Consider the following 10,664-nt stretch of genomic DNA (forward strand, 5'->3'; position numbering starts at 1 on the left):
AAGCCAGCAGTATTGGCTGAATTAATAATCCTTAAATTCTAGTTGTGCTTTCAGATATTTACACTCATAGAAGTAACCACACTTTTGTTAACACAACTGTTACTTCAGACTAACAGTAAACAAATCTTTAATTAATGCACGTCAACATAAACTAATACATTTTCGAGATGTTTACGTAAGATGTTTACGTAAAAAAAAAATTCTAACATGGTATCTGTCATGAATGCCTGTCATGTATGCCAGCTGGAGTGCCCGCGTGAGCCTCTCGAGGGCACTCTCTTCCTGTGCTAGGTTTCACCATGGACTCATTATGTTTTATTTTGTGCACCTGTGTTTGATTTTTTTTGTCCTGTCTTAAGCCTGAGTGGCCCTTTGTACCTTTGGGTAGTTTTGTAAGTGTCATACTGCATGCTGAGCGTTTTCCTAGTTCCTTAGTGTTTTCTAGTTTCACAGTTCCTGGACTCCCTGCCTGTATCTGGTTTTCCCGTTTGCCTTATCCCTGCATTGTATGATTGCTGATCTGGACTACTTACCTGGTTTTGACTTCTGCCTGTCCTCTCGTTCCTGTTTCTGGATCTTCTCAATAAAGGCTGCATTTGGATCACCACTGTCTGTTTCCACCGAGCAGTTCATGACAGTATCGCAGATGGAGCTCAGGGTGGAGCCACATAAACAAGCCTTATCATTGTGAGCAGTGTTTGCATAAGGTTTCTGCTGACCGGTCAGAAACTAGAACGTTTAACTTGAAATGAAACTGAAGTCAGCTCGATAAAGAATGACTGAATGGACGAATTCTTTTTATGAAATTTTATTTATTAGCCTACTATAAGGACATGTAATATGTAACAAGGACACGTAAAATAAAGTGTTAATAAATAGTTATTTATATCTGAGAAACTACTTTCGTGTTTGAAAACGATAGCATTAATTAGACTTATGTTTTAGATTGGCCTATAGAACATTACCATTTTTGATATTCATGATTTATTATAGGCTATGTTGTCTATGAAGCTTACCTTTTAGCTGTATCTTTGTGCATCAAACACTGAAATGCTGTTCGTACAAGATAATACACCAGTATGAAAAAAAGCATGTGAAGCTCCTCCTATAAAACACTGATCTGCTCTTTCTTTTCCCTGGCCTTTCCTATACAGGTCCCTCAAAAAATTAGCATATTGTGATAAAGTTCATTATTTTCCATAATGTAATGATAAAAATTTAACTTTCATATATTTTAGATTCATTGCACACCCACTGAAATATTTCAGGTCTTTTATTGTTTTAATACTGATGATTTTGGCATACAGCTCATGAAAACTTAGATTTTTTTTTTAGCATATTTCATCCGACCAATAAAAGAATAAAAAAAATTATTTTTAATAAAAAAAAAAAAAATAAAAAAAAAGTCAACTTTCAAATAATTATGTTTAGTTATGCACTCAATAGTCAATACATGGTCGGGAATCCTTTTGCAGAAATGACTGCTTCAATGCGGCGTGGCATGGAGGCAATCAGCCTGTGGCACTGCTGACGTGTTACGGAGGCCCAGAATGCTTCGATAGCGGCCTTAAGCTCATCCAGAGTGTTGGGTCTTGCGTCTCTCAACTTTCTCTTCACAATATCCCACAGATTCTCTATGGGGTTCAGGTCAGGAGAGTTGGCAGGCCAATTGAGCACAGTAATGCCATGGTCAGTAAACCATTTACCAGTAGTTTTGGCACTGTGAGCAGGTGCCAGGTCGTGCTGAAAAATGAAATCTCCATAAAGCTTTTCAGCAGATGGAAGCATGAAGTGCTCCAAAATCTCCTGATAGCTAGCTGCATTGACCCTGCCCTTGATAAAACACAGTGCACCAACACCAGCAGCTGACATGGCACCCCAGACCATCACTGACTGTGGGTACTTGACACTGGACTTCAGGCATTTTGGCATTTCCTTCTCCCCAGTCTTCCTCCAGACTCTGGCACCTTGATTTCCGAATGACATGCAAAACTGAGCAACTGTCCAGTGCTGCTTCTCTGTAGCCCAGGTCAGGCGCTTCTGCCGCTGTTTCTGGTTCTACTCCAGACTCAGTCCACTGCTTCCGCAGGTCCCCCAAGGTCTGGAATCGGTCCTTCTCCACAATTTTCCTCAGGGTCCGGTCACCTCTTCTCGTTGTGCAGCGTTTTTTTGCCACACTTTTTCCTTCCCACAGACTTCCCACTGAGGTGCCTTGATACAGCACTCTGGGAACAGCCTATTTGTTCAGAAATTTCTTTCTGTCTTACCCTCTTGCTTGAGGGTGTCAATGATGGCCTTCTGGAGAGCAGTCAGGTCGGCAGTCTTACCCATGATTGCGGTTTTGAGTAATGAAACAGGCTGGGAGTTTTTAAAAGCCTCAGGAATCTTTTGCAGGTGTTTAGAGTTAATTAGTTGATTCAGATGATTAGGTTAATAGCTCGTTTAGAGACCCTTTTCATGATATGCTAATTTTTTGAGACAGGAATTTGGGGTTTTCATGAGCTGTATGCCAAAATCATCAGTATTAAAACAATAAAAGACCTGACATATTTCAGTTGGTGTGCAATGAATCTAAAATATATGAAAGTTTAATTTTTATCATTACATTATGGAAAATAATGAACTATCACAATATGCTATTTTTTTTAGAAGGACCTGTAGTATAACATAGGCTACTCCAGAGAACAGCGGAAATTATCTTTGGGCAGTAACCACATAGTCTGTCCATCTGTCTGTCCGTCCGTCCATCCATTCATCCATCCATATATATGAATTGATTAAATCATTTGTATATACAACACTCACTGCTGCAAACGTTTTTGCATGATTTAATGAAATTATGTGTATTAAAATAAGCTCTGTCCGAAGTAATAATGCTACAAGGCATTCTCTTAAAATGGTATACTGTGCATTAATTAGGTCATCAATTGATTATTGTAGAATAATACATGGCTCAGCATCAACCTCACTGCTTACAAAGATAGAGGTGATTCAAAAACAAGCTCTTAGAATATGTTGTGGAGCTTCTCCTGTGACACCTTAGCAGAAATGGATGAAAAGGCACTTGACATTAGTGAAATTCAGCTAAAAATGGTATACTGGACTGGTATTAAAGGTCATTTTACAAATCACCCAGTCAAAGAAATATTGGGAAACTGCCGGGAATATGAGAAGACATATCTGAATAGCTTTGGCTGGACAGTAGGCAAACAGGCTCAACAAATAGGCTTCAGTAATATCAATATTAGCCCCATTTGGCTCTTCTCTATGCCAACAGTTGATCTGCATATACTTAAGCAAATAAATGGAAACCAGAAATATGTTCCAAAAGAGATAATTGTTACGGAAGCAGACTCAAGAGATGGTTGTTGACGTTAGTGACGGTTTATTGACAACACTGAGCAGGAACAGATAGCAGGTAAGTGAAATGAACAATGGTAATATGAAGAGCGGTGTGCAGGCGATGATTGGAATGGTGCTTCTTATGACAGGAGGTGGGAGAGATGGATCGCTGGAACGTGGAACACAGAAGACACTCACTGGAGATGGAGAACTGGAGACGAGACGTTGGAGAAGGAACTGGAGATAGGACGCTGGAGAGGAGACTGGAATGGAGACTGAAGAATCGTCAGGGAGAGAGATCAGGTTGATCAGGTTTGGATATTGGGTAAGGAGTCCACTTCGAATGAACGAGATCGGACGGTGAGCAGAGGTGAGGAGTGTGTGTTTATAGTGGTGGTGATGATGAGGTGCAGCCAGGTCCAGGTGTGAGTGATTAGTACTCAGGTGAGGGAGTGCGCTGTGATTGGCTGGTGGGAGAGCTGATCTGTAACAATAATAGTGCAGCAGTATTTAAATACTGAACACATTTTTGGCAAATTTATACAGATGGTTCTAACGACCAAAATGAGTATACAGTCTGTCCCTGTAGGTAACATCCAGACAAGATTCATGGTTCCTCTGAGATTATGAGCTCAACATTTATATGTTGAGGTTGTTGCTGATGTGTTAGGCTACTGAAAGTTAAGTTGCAGGAATTGTATCTTCATAATCCATGAGTTCTGACTGAGATGGATGTACCTGTCCTGAAGGTCAAAACTCACTATTGAGCAAAAATAAGCAAACATTGATGCTCTTTAGTACCAGTGTAGGGGATAATAATAACTGTGGGAAATAACAAATCAAAACAAATGAAAGCAAGTACAGTAGCCTACATTAACAAAGTTCCCATGGGATGGCGATTAAACATAGCAACTTAAACTTTAGTATGCTCCTCACACAAAGCTATCATACAACATCAGAACACTTTAAATTTGCTTTAGTCATGTTTTTGCCATGTTTGAAGCTTGACAGACATCATCCGTCCATTTCCTTTCAGTGTAATAAAAGTAGCACCAAACAGAGATTCTGCTAAACTTCTCCCTTTTTCCACCGTAGATGAAAGTCATACAGGTTTGGAACGACACGACGGTGAGCAAATTATAACAGAATTGTCATTTTTAGGTAAAATATTCCTTATTAACATATGACAATGACTACTGGTTCTAAAGTTTATACAGAAGAGGTTGTAAACTGTAAATCCACTTCAGGAGACAATGTTCTTCCTGTGAGTTTGAATCCATCCTCATCAAAGAGTGTCAAACTGTGCTCATTGTTCGCTTGTTCCGTTATTTATACAGGGAATGCTCCTTTCTAAATATACATGTTGCATCTATCTGGAGATATTTATGGTGGGAAGCTATAAGAACAGATGCCTTTGTTTTATTTTGTATGAGCCAAATTTGTTTATAATTTTTGAGAACCTGATAACAAAAGCAAAAGTCTCACCATTAAAAGCCACGTCCCAAACACACAATTATAATGTTCTCATCATAATTTTATGTAGCCTATATGACAGACTTGCGCTGAACATGTTGCACTTACCTGTATTTTCCCTTTTTCGAAAGGATTTCAATCCTATTTCAAGCAATTATTAACCATTATGGCAAACAGTCTGAAGTGTCTCAGCTGAAGGAAATAATCCATTATTTATCAGCTTTAATATATCGGCAAAAAAAAATTATCAGGCAGATAACGATAACATTCAGATTGAACATATATCGGCCGATACTGATATGTTGACCGATATATCATGCATCCCTAGTTTAAATGAAAAAAGATTTGAGCTTCTTGTAGATCCTCAAAATTGTCCAGGGTGAGGGTGCAATAAAACCAGAACAGTCGATTAAACTAAATAACCGTATCTTTCCAATTAATATTAATCCTTTACATTAGAAAACAAAACACAGCTTTGTTTTAAAAAAGCTTGTTGATTAGAATTACATATTTATATAGGCCTACTAGATATTTTATCACATAAAAAATATAAAGTGTTTTAAAGACAAAAAAGGTCAAGGAAAAAGTATTGTGATTCAACTACTAAAGCTGCAGTCCGTAACTTTTTTTGGTTAAAAATTATCCAAAAATAAATTTGAGCAAATGCATAACCAGTCAGTGTTAAAAACTCTCTGCTTGCCTTAGCTCGATTCAAAGCGGTAAGCTTGTAATAATGTGTTTAATTCCAGTGGTACTGGTGGATTTCCGCGGGAGATTCGAGCATGTCTTTGCGTCATTACGTCACATCCAGCCTGATCTCACGGCAATTCGTACGAATTTTACGAGGTGGCTAATTCGTACTAATTCATACGACCTCACTCGTACAAATTCATACGATTTTTGCTAATTCGTACATATTTTACGAGTTACCAAATTCGTATGAATTCGTACGAATGACCTACCCCTGACCCCGCCCCTAAACCTACCCATCACGTGGGTTTAGACAAATCGTACGAATTCGTACGAGTGAGGTCGTATGAATTAGTACGAATTAGGCACCTTTTAATCACTCGTACGAATTCGTACGAATTGGTCGTGAGATAGCGTTGTCACATCTGCACACATAAAGGAGTCTCGGCTAGTAGGCTATATTGCGTGTAAGGAGGTGTTGGAGGTGGAGATTTAGCCTTTTCTCACAGCACTTGATAATTAAACTCATCAATTTAAGGGCGGATCCAGAAAGGTTCAAACGACAATCACCAGTGACAAAAGATTCACCCGCTGTATAATGCAAAAGACTCGTTCAGACTTCGGAGTGCCTACAGAAAAAAAGAGACTGCAACCGTACCCTTGCGAAAACAAGGATAAATATCGGAAGGGCTTTTGAAAGGTCAAAATTTGATTATATTCCAGTTTTAAATATCTGATTACAGATACATGTGTTTGTATTTCAAAGAGAACAATTTCTAAGGAACATTAATTTGTTGGTATGACAATTAGAAGTTAGTCTGCACAGAAATGGAAACTGAACTACAGGTAGCCCTAATACACATTAAATGTAGTCACGCAATGCTGATGTTGTTAAACATTAACAATTTGAGAACAAGGTATAATTTGCATGGTTTGACGTGATATGATAAGCGATCGTAAGATTTAATCAGCACAATTTACTCCAATACTTTTTTCCCTTAGTTTGTCAGAACAAAAGTGGATGTTACTTACTTGTTCAGATGACATTTTCCAGTGAAAATTCTTATGTTGGTTATACTTCCAGAAAGTAGAATCTGTGATGGCACAACCCACGTAAAGTTGATAATTCGCGAATAACTGCAATTGCAGATTTCGAACAGAGATGGCGACAAAGAGGAAAAACTGCGGACTGCAGCTTTAAATATGCCAAGTAGCCTACTAAAGATACAGGCCTATGTATATTTGCTTTTTCAAAGTGCATTTCCCAGTTTGATACAGAAACAACATGGATAATTTCTTTATAAAACAATGAGGGAAATTTTAATTTATGGCTCAGCAAAAAAGCTTTGCTTCCATAAAACTGCAAATTTTTATGGATTTTGCTTCCATAAAACAAGGGCATACAAAATGCTAGGCTATAAGGTAGGCTACAATTGTTAACCCCAACATCAGTTTCTGCAAACCATTAAAGATTTGCACTAATACTCAAAAAAGACATTCCTCCCTCAATCACACTATGCAGGTCGAAAGCCTGTCACTACTAGGAATTTAAATCTGAATATACTTGTAGTCCTACCACTACCAGGCGAGAATTAGCATTTTAGCATTAGCATGTTTTTTTGTGTGTTTTTTTTTAGATGAGCAGTTTTCAGGGTTTTTTTTTTTTTTTTTTTGCTTAAAATAAAGTCTGTACTTAACATTTACATTAAACAGACTTTTACATTTTGTTCTACAACATAACAGCCATTACAGTCAGATTTTTGTACTGTACATTTTGTTAGAAAGAAAGAGAGTCAAACAGCTGGTTTGGTTATGCTGCCTCCAGTGGCTTAAACATCAATGTTTTGTCCATATGTGGCTGTCCAAGCCTGTCTTTCAGTCTTCTAGAGAGAACACAACAACGACGGTCGGACTTCCAAGATACATTCACATTAAAGCTGGCCTAAAAATACAGTTAAATTACACAGATTTGAGTAGGATACAGAAATATTCAACAACTACAAAAATAATTTCTTCTTATAAAATTACTCTTGTAGGTCTAATGTTTTAATGTATAGTTTTGATGTTGTTTTCTGGTGTATTATTTGGGTTGAGCTTTATGCTGTGTACTATGAATTCAGTGTATTTGAATTTTGATTACATATTTCGACCAGCAGGTGGCGCAATTGCTCAAATGTTTTTCAAAACCAATGATGGTCTTTAGCAATGATGGTCTTTTAGGGGGGCGCAATACTCAATAACAGCAAATAATACATTTGAGAATTGGCTGGTCTGAGCTGGTTTAAGCTGGTGTTCAGTTGGTTTTAGCTGGTTGGTCAGCTGGTCTCCCAGTTCAAAACCCCTCTAAAAGCAGCCTACCACCTTAGGCTAGTTTTAGCCGTTTTTCAACAGGGAAGTTTATGTAGGCCTAGATGACAGAACAACATATTGCACATGATGCAGTTTTACAAGATCTTGTAATATATAAAACACATCCAATTCCACTCTTATTTTTCTAAGTCAGTCAGTAAATGAAAAATGTTGAGTTTAGTAAGATGTATTTCTAGGGACACTATCTACATCTGCATTTTTAGCTTTATACTTAAGCGTTTTGTCATATTTAAAGGAATCCTTGGGGCTTTCGGGCAAGAAAGGCAATAAATCTATTCTTGGATCCATTCTCCAAGTTCCTAAAGCATGATCCCATGCGGGCTGTAGAAATAATGATTTAATAGCCTGTAGAGACATATCTGTAAGATATCAATCCAAACCCCGTGGCTGCCGGGCTTGTGCGCTACCTTTTGAAATGCCTCCAGTTGACAAGAACAGATCAGAATCTCAGGGAGTAAGTAGGAGTTTCTGCATAATTGTCCCTCAGCCAATCACGGCTCCCCGGACCACTCGCCTGACTGCGATTTTAGATATCATTTTTAGGGTGTGCGCTCATTGCGATTATGACCTAGAGTAACACTAGGAGCAAAACATGGCTTTAAGTTTTACAACTGAATCAATTATTCAGAAATAGTTCAAGTTGTACTATTAAGTAACATTTCCCATATTTTTTTCTATTAGGCCTATAGTACAGTAAACAATACCCCATTGAATATATAACAAAGTGCTATTTAGTTGCCAGATTCCCGGCCAAATCATAATGTAGGATTAACTATTGATAATGAGAAATAATGAGAAAACAACCCCATTTGTTTTTACCTCTACATACTTGTGCAACACACCATTCATAGTATGTTGAAGTCATATTTCTGTTAAAGGGATACTTCAGGATTTAGCATTAAGCTTTGTATTAGTAGGAAACCTGTGGTATTTTCAAATTACGTGCTTTCCACCCTCATATCCCCCGGAGACGAGAGATTTATGTATTTTTTGTCTGGAAAAAATCCTCCAATGACGCAAAAATCGTCATTTTGCGTCATCGGAGGATTTTTTGGCCAGAGGCTAAAGACTACAGCCAGTAGTAGGGGCTGTCCCGCATGTTCTCAACCCGCCCATAGAGGGCGGGATCTCACTCACAGAATGTACACATAGTGTCAGCCATCTTTTTTTGGAAGCTAAGCTAGCAGGCTCTTGTTCTGTGGAGAAAGCCGAGTAGTAGGGGTTACCATCCTCTTTTTCCCGCCGGCCGTCCGGGATTCAGCTTTTGCTTTCTGCAGTCGCCATTCATTGTTTACATGCACACCTTTTGTTTCAATCTAACTGAATTCATTCCGATTGGTGAATCTGAATGTAGTGTTTACATGAACGTTAAACAAGTGATCGGTTGATGTGCGTTTTAACATTGCTAAGAAAATTTCCGCTCCTCCGTGAGAGATACGAGATCGGTGCGTCTCACAGGTGTCGCGCATCGGTAATCACGCCACCGGCCTCGCGCCGTTCTCCCGCGGCCCTAGTCTCGTCCTGCTCGCCACAGTAAACACAATGAATTGCGACTGTAGAACGCAAAAGCCGAATCCCGGACATTTTGGGCGATCTCGAAATCCCGGGCAGACTCATCACGGAGACTCACTTGTAGCCTAGACTTGTTGTTTAACTACTGCGCTCTGTTACCGGTAGGCGTGGCCTCCTAGGGCAGCGAAGCAAGTGCATTCTGGGAGTTGTTGTCTTTCATCCACATAAGCCAAAAATACATTTTCTGGCTTTTCTCAGCCTAGAAAGCTCCAAATTCAAAAATAATTTCACATTTCTTCTATATAAATGACCCATTTAAAATACACATTCATCTTTCCAGAGGTGAAGTATCCCTTTAACAAGGTTGTTCAGTTCATGAAGTCTTCAGTTCCCCAGGCCCATTGGGTGAGTTTTATCTGATGTGTGTGGGAGCGATGACTGGAGGAATCTGACAGCACAGACGCTGCTATGTTTGCGCTCATTAACTCAGCTATTGTATCCACTGTTCCACGTGCGACACCCCCACGTCTGTCTCAGTTGGAGTATTTGTGTCTGGAGAGTACTGACAGCTATTCAGGACTACAGAAATGACAGTTTGCAATAGTTGTTACTCTCATTGTGTATTATTTATTTATCTATTGATTTATCTGTTTATTTATCTGTTTGGTTGGTTGGTTGGTTGGTTGGTTTGGTTGGTTGGTTTGGTTTGTTTGTTGGTTGGTTGGTTTAGTTGGTTTGGTTGGTTTGGTTGATTGGTTTTTATGGCTGGTTGGTTGGTTGTTTTGTTTTTGTTTGGATGGTTGATTTGGTTTGGTTGGTTAGTTGGTTGTTTTTTTCAGCATCATTACTCCAGTCTTCAGTGTCACATGATTCTTCAGAAATCATTCAAATATGATGATTTGGTGCACAAGAAACACTTCTTATCAGTGTTGAAAACAGTTGTTCATATTTCTGTGGACATTTTTTTTTTTTCTAGATTATTTGATGAAAAAAAAACTGCATTTATCTGAAATAGAAATCCTTTGTAACATTATAAATGTCTTGACATGTCATTTTTGATCAATAAAAAAAAAGTATTACTGACCCCACACTTTTGAATGGTTTGTACATTCATTGTTATTTAGTGAGATAGATTATGGACGGAGAAAGAAGTAGTTCCCGTTAAGTTTATGGACATTTCCTTTAACCCTAAACACGACACAATACAATATTTAATTCAAAATACGGTGAAAATCAATAACAGTACATTGGACCTTTTTTTGGACCTGTCTTAGAGT

Source organism: Rhinichthys klamathensis, unplaced genomic scaffold (assembly GCF_029890125.1).
Source record: "Rhinichthys klamathensis goyatoka isolate OS25496 unplaced genomic scaffold, OSU_Roscu_1.1 h1tg000127l_1, whole genome shotgun sequence".
NCBI lineage: Eukaryota > Metazoa > Chordata > Actinopteri > Cypriniformes > Leuciscidae > Rhinichthys > Rhinichthys klamathensis.